Consider the following 10719-nt stretch of genomic DNA (forward strand, 5'->3'; position numbering starts at 1 on the left):
TATGGTTGAAATTTTGCTCAGATCAACTTGAATACCCGATGCGGATACCACATGACCCAAGAAGCTCACCTCCCTTAACCAGAACTCACACTTACTGAACTTAGCATATAACTGCTTATCTCGTAAAATCTGCAACACTAATCTCAGGTGCTCAGCATGCTTGGTTTCATCTCTTGAGTAGACCAAGATGTCATCAATAAACACAACTACAAACCGGTCCAGATACTATCTGAAGACCCGATTCATCAGATCCATAAATACCGCAGAGGCATTAGTGAGCCCAAACGGCATCACTAAGAACTCGTAGTGACCGTATCTCGTTCTGAAAGCTGTTTTGGGTATATCCGAATCTCGAATTCGCAACTGATAATAACCCGATCTCAAATCTATCTTTGAAAACACTGAGGCTCCCTTTAGTTGATCAAACAAATCGTCAATGCGCGGTATCGGATATTTATTCTTTATTGTCACCTTATTCAGCTGACGATAGTCGATGCACAACCTCATGGTTCCGTCCTTCTTTTTCACAAACAATACTGGTGCACCCCAAGGTGAGAAACTTGGTCGAGCGAAACCTCTATCCGTCAACTCTTGCAACTGAGCTTTCAATTCCTTTAATTCTGTTGGTGCCATACGATACGGAGCTATCGAAATCGGTGTAGTCCCAGGTACAAGCTCAATACCAAACTCTACCTCCCGAACAGGTGGTAAACCCGGTAACTCTTCGAGAAAAACATTCGGGTATTCACAAACCACTGGCACAGATTCAGGCTTCTTTTCTAACTCTTTGTCATCAAGTACATACGCAAGGTATGCTTCACACCCCTTTCTTACATATTTCTGAGCCAACATCGATGATATTACAGCCGGCAACCTATTCAAGTCAGTAGACTCAACTCGGATTATCTCGTTATTTACACACCTTAAATCGATGGTTTTTCTTTTGCAATTTACAATTGCATCATGTACGGTCAACCAATCCATACCGAGGATAACATCAAATTCATCAAACGGTAAAAGCATCAAATCGGCCGGAAAACAGGAACCTCGAATTACTAGGGGACATTTCTTGCACACTTTGTCGACAAGCACGTAACGACCCAAAGGATTTGACACCCAAATTACAAACTCAGTAGACTCAACAGGTAGAGTCTTACTGGATGCTAAGGTTCACATATATAAGAATGAGTAGAACCAGGGTCAATCAAAGCAATCACATTAGTATCAAAGAGAGTAAAAGTACCGGTAATAACATCTGGCGAGGAAGCATCCTCGCGTGCGCGTATAGCGTAAGCTCTAGCAGGAGCACGAGCCTCAGATCTGGTTGTAGCATCTCTAGATCCTCTCTGACCGCCACTAGCATTGCCCGTATTTCTAGATGGTCTACCCCGAGCAGTAGTAGCACCAGGTTTCCCACTCTGATTTACGTTCTGTTCAGACAATCTCGGGCAATCTTTAATAAAGTGGTAGCTGATCCGCACTTGTAACAGGAGCGGTCATGGAATCTACAACTCCCCGAATGCCATTTACCACAATACTGACACTCCGTTCTGTCTCGACGATCATTTCCAACACTGGCGACCGAAGTGACTCGTGCACTCACAGGGGGTCGATCACGATCTCGTCTAGAAAAACCCGAAGTGTCTCTAGACCGGCCTAAGTCATCTCTAAATTTCTTCGATGACTGTTAGAAGGGCTTCCCCGAAGACCTCTTACGAAACTCCTTTGCTCCCACCTCAGCTTTTCTTTTCTCCATACTGAGCTCCTCGGCTTTGCAAGCTCGCTCGACAAGTACCACAAATTCTCGGATTTCCAAAATGCCAACGTACAACTTTATATCATCATTCAGCCCATCCTCGAAACGTTTACACATCACGGCTTCTGAAGAAATACATTCTCGAGCATACCGGCTAAGCCTTACAAACTTTCGTTCATAGTCGGTAACCGACATGGAACCTTGTTTAAGTTCAAGAAATTCCTTCCGTTTTTGATCCATGAATCTCTGACTGATATACTTTTTCCGAAACTCGGTTTGGAAAAACTCCCAAGTTACTTGCTCTCTAGGCACAACAGAAGTCAACGTATTCCACCAATAGTAGGCAGAATCACGTAGCAAGGAGATAGTACACTTTAGGCACTCATCGGGTGTGCAAGATAGCTCATCGAGTACCCGACTAGTGTTGTCCAACCAAAATTCAGCTTGCTCGGCATCATCGCTGTCCGTAGCTTTAAATTCGGCAGCCTCGTGTTTTCGGATTCTGTCAGCTGGGGGCCTATTTGACCTTATTTGGTCAGTTACCGGAGGTATTGTAGGTACGGGGGTGGTATTAGTCGGGAATGGAGGTTGTGGAACAGCCGCATTAGTTCGAATGTATTGGTTGAACCAATCATTCATCACGCTATAAAAAGCTTGTCTAGCTTCATCGTTCGGATTACTAGCAATAGGTTGAGAGTCTGTTGGCGTTGTCCCTTGGGCGGGAGCAGGTGCTACACTCTCAAGATCATCAGCTACCGCTCGGTTGGGATCGGGATCCATTACTATAAATAAACACATTTTCAATTGTCAGAAATCACCACACAATCAAATAATCGCAAAATGGCATGTATAGCTAGACCCAAACGTATTACGGTAGTCCTAGAATCGACTAAACCGTAGCTCTGATACCAATAAAATTGTAACATCCCGTACTCGAGACCGTTGCCGGAGTCGAACACGAGGTATTTACGGACTTATTTCATTTATTTTCACAGTCCATTTTAAAAAATTTCCAGACAAGCTGGCTAACTGCGTCACTTCTACCTTAAAAATTATATCTTGAGTTCCAAAACTCGAAAACCAGTTTCGTAAATTTTACCTGAAACTAAACTCATATATCCATCTAAAATTTTTTTTCTAGAATTTTAATTCAAGCCAATTAGTACAGTATATTAGTTAAAGTCTCCCCTATTTCGGGGTTCGACTGCTCTGACCTTCATGCATTACGACTTATATATCTTCCTGTACAGGGCTTCATTACTTATGCCGTTTGTTTCTAACGAAACTAGACTCAAAAAGGAATCTATACATATATGGCATAACCTCTAGTTATCTCCGGTTAATTTATAGTGAATTTCCAAAGTCAGATCACGGGATCCAGAAATCGCTCTGGCCCTGTTCCACAAAAACTTAAATATCTATTAAAATACGACTCATATGATCATTCCGTTTCTTCCATATGAAAGTATATTCATCAAGGTTCGATTACATAATTTATTCACTATTTAATTCCATTCCTACTATTTTTAATGATTTTTCAAATCCACACCACTGCTGCTGTCAGCATCTGTTTTTAAGGAAAACTTTACCTATTTCATGGTTTTCCATGAATCAACTAGAATTTGTCATACAAAGCACCAAAATGATCATGATTAACCATTCCAATGGCTAATCGTTACCAAACATTTCCATACCTCTCAATGAACAACATACAAAATGATTATAATGCTATGCTCAAAGTATATATAAGCCATTTTCGCATGGCTATCCAAGTTTATACAAAACCAAAGGGTACATGACCCACAACAAAAAGGGTAGTCCTATACATGCCATTTCAGAGTTCAACCAAAAGTGTACCAAAAGGGCTTTGATAGTGTGGACGACTTCGACTTGACAATCCCGAGTCCGATAGCTGACTAACCAAAATTTATAAAACAGAGAATCAAAGAAACGGAGTAAGCATTTAATGCTTAGTAAGTTTTGAGCAATGAAATTAGGCACAATTGAAGTATAGCATTCATATGACTAAACGGATAATTTCATATACACACATTCTCAAAATCATACCTACTTCACATTACCAACCCTTATACTCATACATAAGAGATCAACTTAACCAAAAGTCGGAAGCTCATTAGTCGACTGAGCGAATACTATTTAAAAGGAATCAACTAATCCAATGCATATACGAAACATACCACATCGTTGGGATTTTACGAGCATATTAATTGAAATTATTACAGCAAGATCGCTCATTCCCAAGCCAAGTACCTTCGGGCTTTAACCGGATATAGCCACTCGCTCAAATGCCTTCGGGACTTAGCCCGGGTATAGTAACTCGCACAAATGCCTTCGGGACTTAGCCCGGAATTAGTAACTCGCACAAATGCCTTCGGGACTTAGCCCGAAATTAGTCACTAGCACAAATACCTTCGGGACTTAGCCCGGTTATCATCCGAATATTCATGCACATATCAGTAAATCATGACACATCTTTATTTCATTTTCATAACTAGAATTCACACACAAGTCAATTATTAAGCATTCCCATTTTCGGCTCAATAGCCACATACAAACAGCATGATTTGGTTTGCTTTATAACATGATCTCTATGCACATACGGCTACCCATCATACGTATAGACTAATTAACTAAACATATAATTCAAGTAGAATCATTATATCACTGTATATTTGTTATGATTATACGTCATGACTTAATCAAATCGTAAACTAAGTTTCATTACTCGAAAACTTACCTCGGATGTTGTCGAACGATTTCGACGGCTATTCGATCACTTTTTCCTTCCCTTTATCGGATTTAGTTCCCCTTTGCTCTTGAGCTTAATTTAACAAATAAATTGATTTAATCATTTGAACATCAAAAGAGAAACTCAAGGTACTTAACCCATATATACATTAGACATTAGAGTCACATACATATGAAATCATGAATCAACTCAACATATTAGCCCACACTCTCTTTTAGCCGATTATCTAAGCCAAGATAAAAGAATCAATATGCTTGCCTCTAACCGAATACATGCAACACCAATCTACCTCATGTGGCCGAATATGCATGTCTATGTTGAGGCCGATTATATGCCTAATACTTCCTACAAATATGGTTACTTGTATTGACTACATACCATTTTGTTTCAAGTTCAAAACTCGGCTAATACACATATATACACTAGTAATCAAATACTAACATTTGCACTTCACCTTACTACCAATTCTCATCTACTTCCTACCATGGCCGAATGCATCAAGACACCATACCATTTCAATTTTGGTCATGGGTTAAACAAAGAACTTAATGTCTAACTCAAAAATGCTAAAAAGAAAATCCAAGAGTCATCAATCACCATCACATGTTTCACTACAAAGCTTCACACTTAGCATGCAAATGACATCAACACAAGTCCACCTTAGCCGAAACTTAGCTCATCTTCATGCCTCATCACCACAACATCAAACACCAACCAAGAAGACAACACCCATGGCCGAATATCATCTCCATCTCATAGCAAAGATTTAAACTATGGGCTAGGTAGAACTTAAGCTAACAACTAAAAATATGCATGAATCTCATGGAACAACATCAACATACCTTAGTCTAGTGAACCACCATAGCCGATTTTCTCCAAGCTCTTTCCCTTCTTTTTCTTTCTTCTATTCGGCCAAGTTCAACAACATGAGAACTTTTTCTCTCTTTTTTTCTTCATCATTTTCCTTTTCATTATTTTATTACCATGCTCATTATTTTATCATTTCTAACATAAAGCATTAACACAACATGTTTATGACATGTTTTACCCATCACATTTTGTCCACCCTCATTGTCATGGCCGGCCACTACTAATTAAGTAGGGAAATTGACATGCAAGTCCACCCTTTTGATTACATGCACTAATAGATCCTTATAGATTAACCTATCACATTTCAAAAGTGTCACACATAAGTCCTATTAACTAAATTCACATGCAATTAACTAAATCGAAGCTTAAAACTTTCACACATGCATATTCACATATTTTAGACAATAATTATCATATTCAAATAATTTGGTGACTCGGTTTAGCGGTCCCGAAACCGCTTTCCGACTAGGGTCACTTTAGGGCTGTCACAATTCTCCTATTAGATTTGACTCTAATTCGGTAGATTTATATCATTCTATTTCTAGGATTACATGCAACTCCACTCAATTATGCTAGATCTACTCTTAAGTAGGGACTTTCCCCCCTCTGATTTAAGCACGTTAAACATGAATTAATATCCCAAGAATATTAAAACAAGAGATAAGCACACATAACTGAAAACAAGAATCAAATATTTATCGCATAAGATAGAAATCAAATAATAGAGTTTATCGTAGGGTTCATCTCCCTTAGGTATCTAGGAAATTAGTTCATAATTGTGAATAAAAACATCTTAAAGACGGAATAACAACAGGAAATAAAGAAACTCATAAAAACTTCAAAAGCAATTAAAATGAGGTCTTTAATCTTGATGGAAATATGCTTCAGAGTTGGCTTCAGAGTTGGCTCCAATAGTGTTCTTCGAGTTGTTTTCTTCCATATTCTCTGATGGCCCCCTATTCTCTTCTTCTATTTGGTATTTATAGACTTTAGAATGCTTAGAAAGCCTAAAAATTATGTTTTTCCACATGTTTGGGATGCGAATTGCGAAATCGGCACAGTCTGGCACATGGCCGTGTGCTAGCCTGTGTGGCTCTTGAAATCTACTCTATTTGTCCGATTTTCGCTCGTTTTTCGCTCCTTTTGCTCCCAAATGCTCTCCTAAGTATAGAAATATGAATATAAAGGATTAGAAGAACAAAATTCACCGCATAAATAATCATCCAAAAACGCATTAAGAACATGATTAAAATATGTTACTTTTATCACTTATCACCCGTTATCTATGTAGCGCAATTTTTCACTGAATCATGTGTAAATTATTAACATGACATTGTATTAGGTTAAAAAAAATAAACAAATAAATTTAAATTATTTTCACTTAAATTATAAAAACCAAACACAAAGCACACTTAAAAAAATACAAAATTAGTGTATAACATTATAAATTATATCAAAATTTATATAATTTTAATATTTATTCCTATATTTAAATCAATACACAATAAATCTGTGTAGGCGTAAAAAAAAAAAAAAGAACTAGTGTAATATTTATATATTACTTGTATCTTTCAATCATTATTTTAAAATTTAAAAAAAAAACAACAAGAAATAGGGAAAAAGAAAGGGAATTGGAAAAGTAAGTTAATAATCCATAAGAAGAAGCATATATCTGAACAAAAAGCCACAGGCAAATCATTGAGAAAGGTTACTTCAGTAGAAAGCAAAGCAGCAAATTATACATAAGCTTGCTAGAAACCGAGCCCAAAGATTATGAAAGCATGGTAGTTACACATGTCATTACTCGAGAACGGCAACACACATTCAGTTCTTAGTATTCATCTCCCTCGTCACCATCTTCACCTTCGCCAGACTCAGCACCAACCTCTTCATAATCCTTCTCCAATGCAGCTAGGTCCTCACGGGCTTCGGAGAACTCTCCTTCCTCCATACCCTCACCAACATACCAGTGCACAAATGCTCTCTTTGCATACATGAGGTCAAACTTGTGGTCGATACGAGTAAACACTTCCGCAACACGAGTTGAGTTGGATATCATGCACACAGCTCTCTGCACCTTACCAAGATCACCACCCGGAACAACGGTCGGTGGCTGATAGTTAATGCCACACTTGAATCCAGTTGGGCACCAGTCAACAAATTGGATGGTGCGCTTGGTTTTGATGGTGGCCACTGCAGCATTGACATCCTTAGGCACCACGTCACCTCTATATATTAAGCAGCAAGCCATGTACTTGCCATAGCGAGGATCGCATTTCGCCATCATGGATGAGGGCTCAAATGCACTGCTAGTGATCTCTGCAACGGATAGCTGCTCATGGTAGGCCTTCTCAGCTGAGATGACAGGAGCACAAGAAGAAAGCATGAAGTGAATCCTGGGATATGGGATAAGGTTGGTCTGAAATTCAGTGACATCCACATTCAAGGCACCATCAAACCTCAAGGAGGCAGTCAGTGACGATATCACCTAATAAATTATCAGTCATAAGACAATTAGTTTGCATTCCCTGCTAAAAGTAGATATTTAATAGATAAGACAATGAAATATACCTGAGAAACCAGACGGTTAAGGTTGGTGTAAGTGGGGCGCTCAATGTCAAGAGAGCGCCTGCAAATATCATAATGGCTTCGTTATCAAGTAACACGGCAACATCTGTGTGTTCCAGAAGGGAATGGGTGGAGAGGACACTGTTGTAGGGCTCAACAACAGAGGTTGAAACCTGTGGTGAGGGATACACAGTGAACCCAAGCTTGGACTTCTTGCCATAGTCCACAGAGAGACGTTCCAACAGAAGGGAACCAAGTCCTGAACCAGTTCCTCCACCCACAGCATTAAAAACAAGGAACCCTTGTAAACCAGTGCAGTTATCAGCCAGCTTGAGGATGCGATCCAAGCAGAGATCGACAATCTCTTTCCCAACTGAGGAAAAAAAGAAGAAGCAAAGCTAGTTAAAGCAATCAGCATTTCGAGCAGTAAGTATAACACAATTCTGAGGATGACAAGAATTATTACTGGTATAATGGCCACGAGCAAAGTTATTTGCTGCGTCTTCCTTGCCGCTAATGAGCTGTTCAGGGTGGAAGAGTTGGCGGTATGTTCCCGTCCTAACCTCATCAATGACAGTGGGTTCGAGATCTACAAAAACTGCACGAGGAACGTGCTTTCCGGAACCAGTTTCACTAAAGAAGGTGTTGAAAGCATCATCACCTCCACCAACGGTTGTATCACTGGGCATCTGGCTATCGGGCTACATAAAACCAACTGAAATTTTAGAAATATCAGGAAAGGTGATTAGGCCAGTTTAGCTGCTTCTAAGAAAAAGTTTTAAGATAAAAGCATTATTAAATAAGATGTTTTTGAACTTTTTAAAATTAATTTGGGGATAAGAAATATTTTACGAAACCACTTTAGCTAAAAGTTTTAGCTTTTGCTTAAAAAATGGTTTTTTACTTAAAAATACTTTTAAAAAGTAATGTTAAACTATCTAAAAAAATTGATAAATAAAAGATATGTGATCTCGTAAAGTATCTCAAAAGAAAAATTAGTAAAACAATCCAACGGAACTAAAAAAATAACATGCATATTTGCCAAAAGAGAGCAACATACATAATCGGACCGTTATTAAGCATGCAATTTGTTGGGAGGAAAGATTTTATCTGATAAAAATGAGATTGAGATCAAATAAGTGAATGAATCCAAAATCTTATGTTAATGACTCGTACTCTGCATTCAGTTGATAATAACATCAGTATTACACAAATCAAGAAATCCGATGCCAACTATTTATTTCCCTATATCAATCTAAACATAATTAGCAAATGAAATTCAATACCAAATTCTAAAACAATAGCGAATTTATCTCACATAAGCATGAAATTAACAAAATGTACAGACTCAATTTCAAAACTGTCGATCTACACATAAAAGAATTGAAAAATCAGCGAAAAACGAAGAAGCAAGCGCAGAAATAGAAAATTTACCTGAATGCCGTGCTCAAGGCAATAGAGTTCCCAGCAGGCATTGCCGACCTGAATACCAGCCTGGCCGATGTGGATCGATATGCACTCTCTCATTTTCTCTGAGAAAAAGGAAAAAATTCAACTCGAAATTTTTAAAAAGAGAGAAGCGTGTATTAAGACGCCTTTTTTTAATTTTTTTTATTTCCTGTATGATAGGATGCGAAATTTGATTCTGGAGTGGGTTTTATATAGGTGGAGAAGGAGGTCGAAAATGCCAAAATGGGTTAACCACCCAAAAATTAGTTGTGATTCGGTTTTATTTTTAAAGGGATTTTTTCATAACGGTACAATTTCAGAGTTCTCTGTTATATGACGTCGTATTGTTTTTAGCACTGTGGTTTTAGAGTATTGATGTTTTTGGCGTAATCACTGATTTGGCACTCAATTTTTATAAAAAAAATATTGTTATTTAGTTCTCTATTTAATTCTTTGCTTTTTTAATCATTTTAACTTGTATTATTTATTAAATTATCTCAAAATAGATCGAATAATTAACTTTCATTAATTTTACTAATGTGACATTCACATGACAGTTTACATGTAGGTCACGTTAATAATTATTTAATTTTAATAAATAAAAAATATTTTTAATAATGTCAATAATTTTATATTTTTTAATTTTAGTAATTTTATAATTTTTTTATACTCATAACGAGATTTAATTCCAAAACATCACAATTTCAATCAAAGCATTAATTATTTAAAATTTTCTTAAATATATTTGTTTGAGTGTAATTTCTTCAATTATTAAAATAATAGTTTTTAAAAATGAAACGTGGTTTATTTTTAAGAGAAGGATTTTTTTTGGTAGAGGGGATTACAAATGTGTGTTTTCCAAAGAGTGGTTTGAATTTATTTAAAAATATTGAATAAAATATTAAAAATAAAAATACTTTTATATTGATATTTATTAGTTTTTAAAAATGGTTTTGAAAGAAAAAGTTAGAAACCAACCTAATATTTGAGAAAAGATTGAGAGGGGGTTGCAAATTCAAAGTGGTGGGTAATATTCTCAAATTATAAACTTGAGCATTTGATTTCTCTCGCTTCATATCACTACCCTCTTTTTCTTAACATTGTGATGAATATCCTACATTAGCATCTACAAAATAATGGGGCAAGGATATTCTGTGTTGAAGCTAGTTGTGCTTGGGAAAAGGAGTGCAGGGTTGTGATTCAGAACTTGTGTCAAATATCTTATTCTATGTCAATTGTGGATAAAATTTTACACACGAGATTGTCACTTGTTGGATTGGAGTTGTAACATAAAAAGAATTGGAAT

General features: G+C 37.1%; 1 pseudogene; it reads right to left on the reverse strand.

Annotated features, from left to right (window-relative positions):
• Positions 1-7024: 7024 nt before the first annotated feature.
• LOC107934757 (tubulin alpha-3 chain-like) lies at positions 7025-9607 on the reverse strand (annotated as a pseudogene).
• Positions 9608-10719: the final 1112 nt, after the last annotated feature.

The sequence above is a fragment of the Gossypium hirsutum genome, chromosome A12, assembly GCF_007990345.1.
Source record: "Gossypium hirsutum isolate 1008001.06 chromosome A12, Gossypium_hirsutum_v2.1, whole genome shotgun sequence".
Taxonomy (NCBI): Eukaryota; Viridiplantae; Streptophyta; class Magnoliopsida; order Malvales; family Malvaceae; genus Gossypium; species Gossypium hirsutum.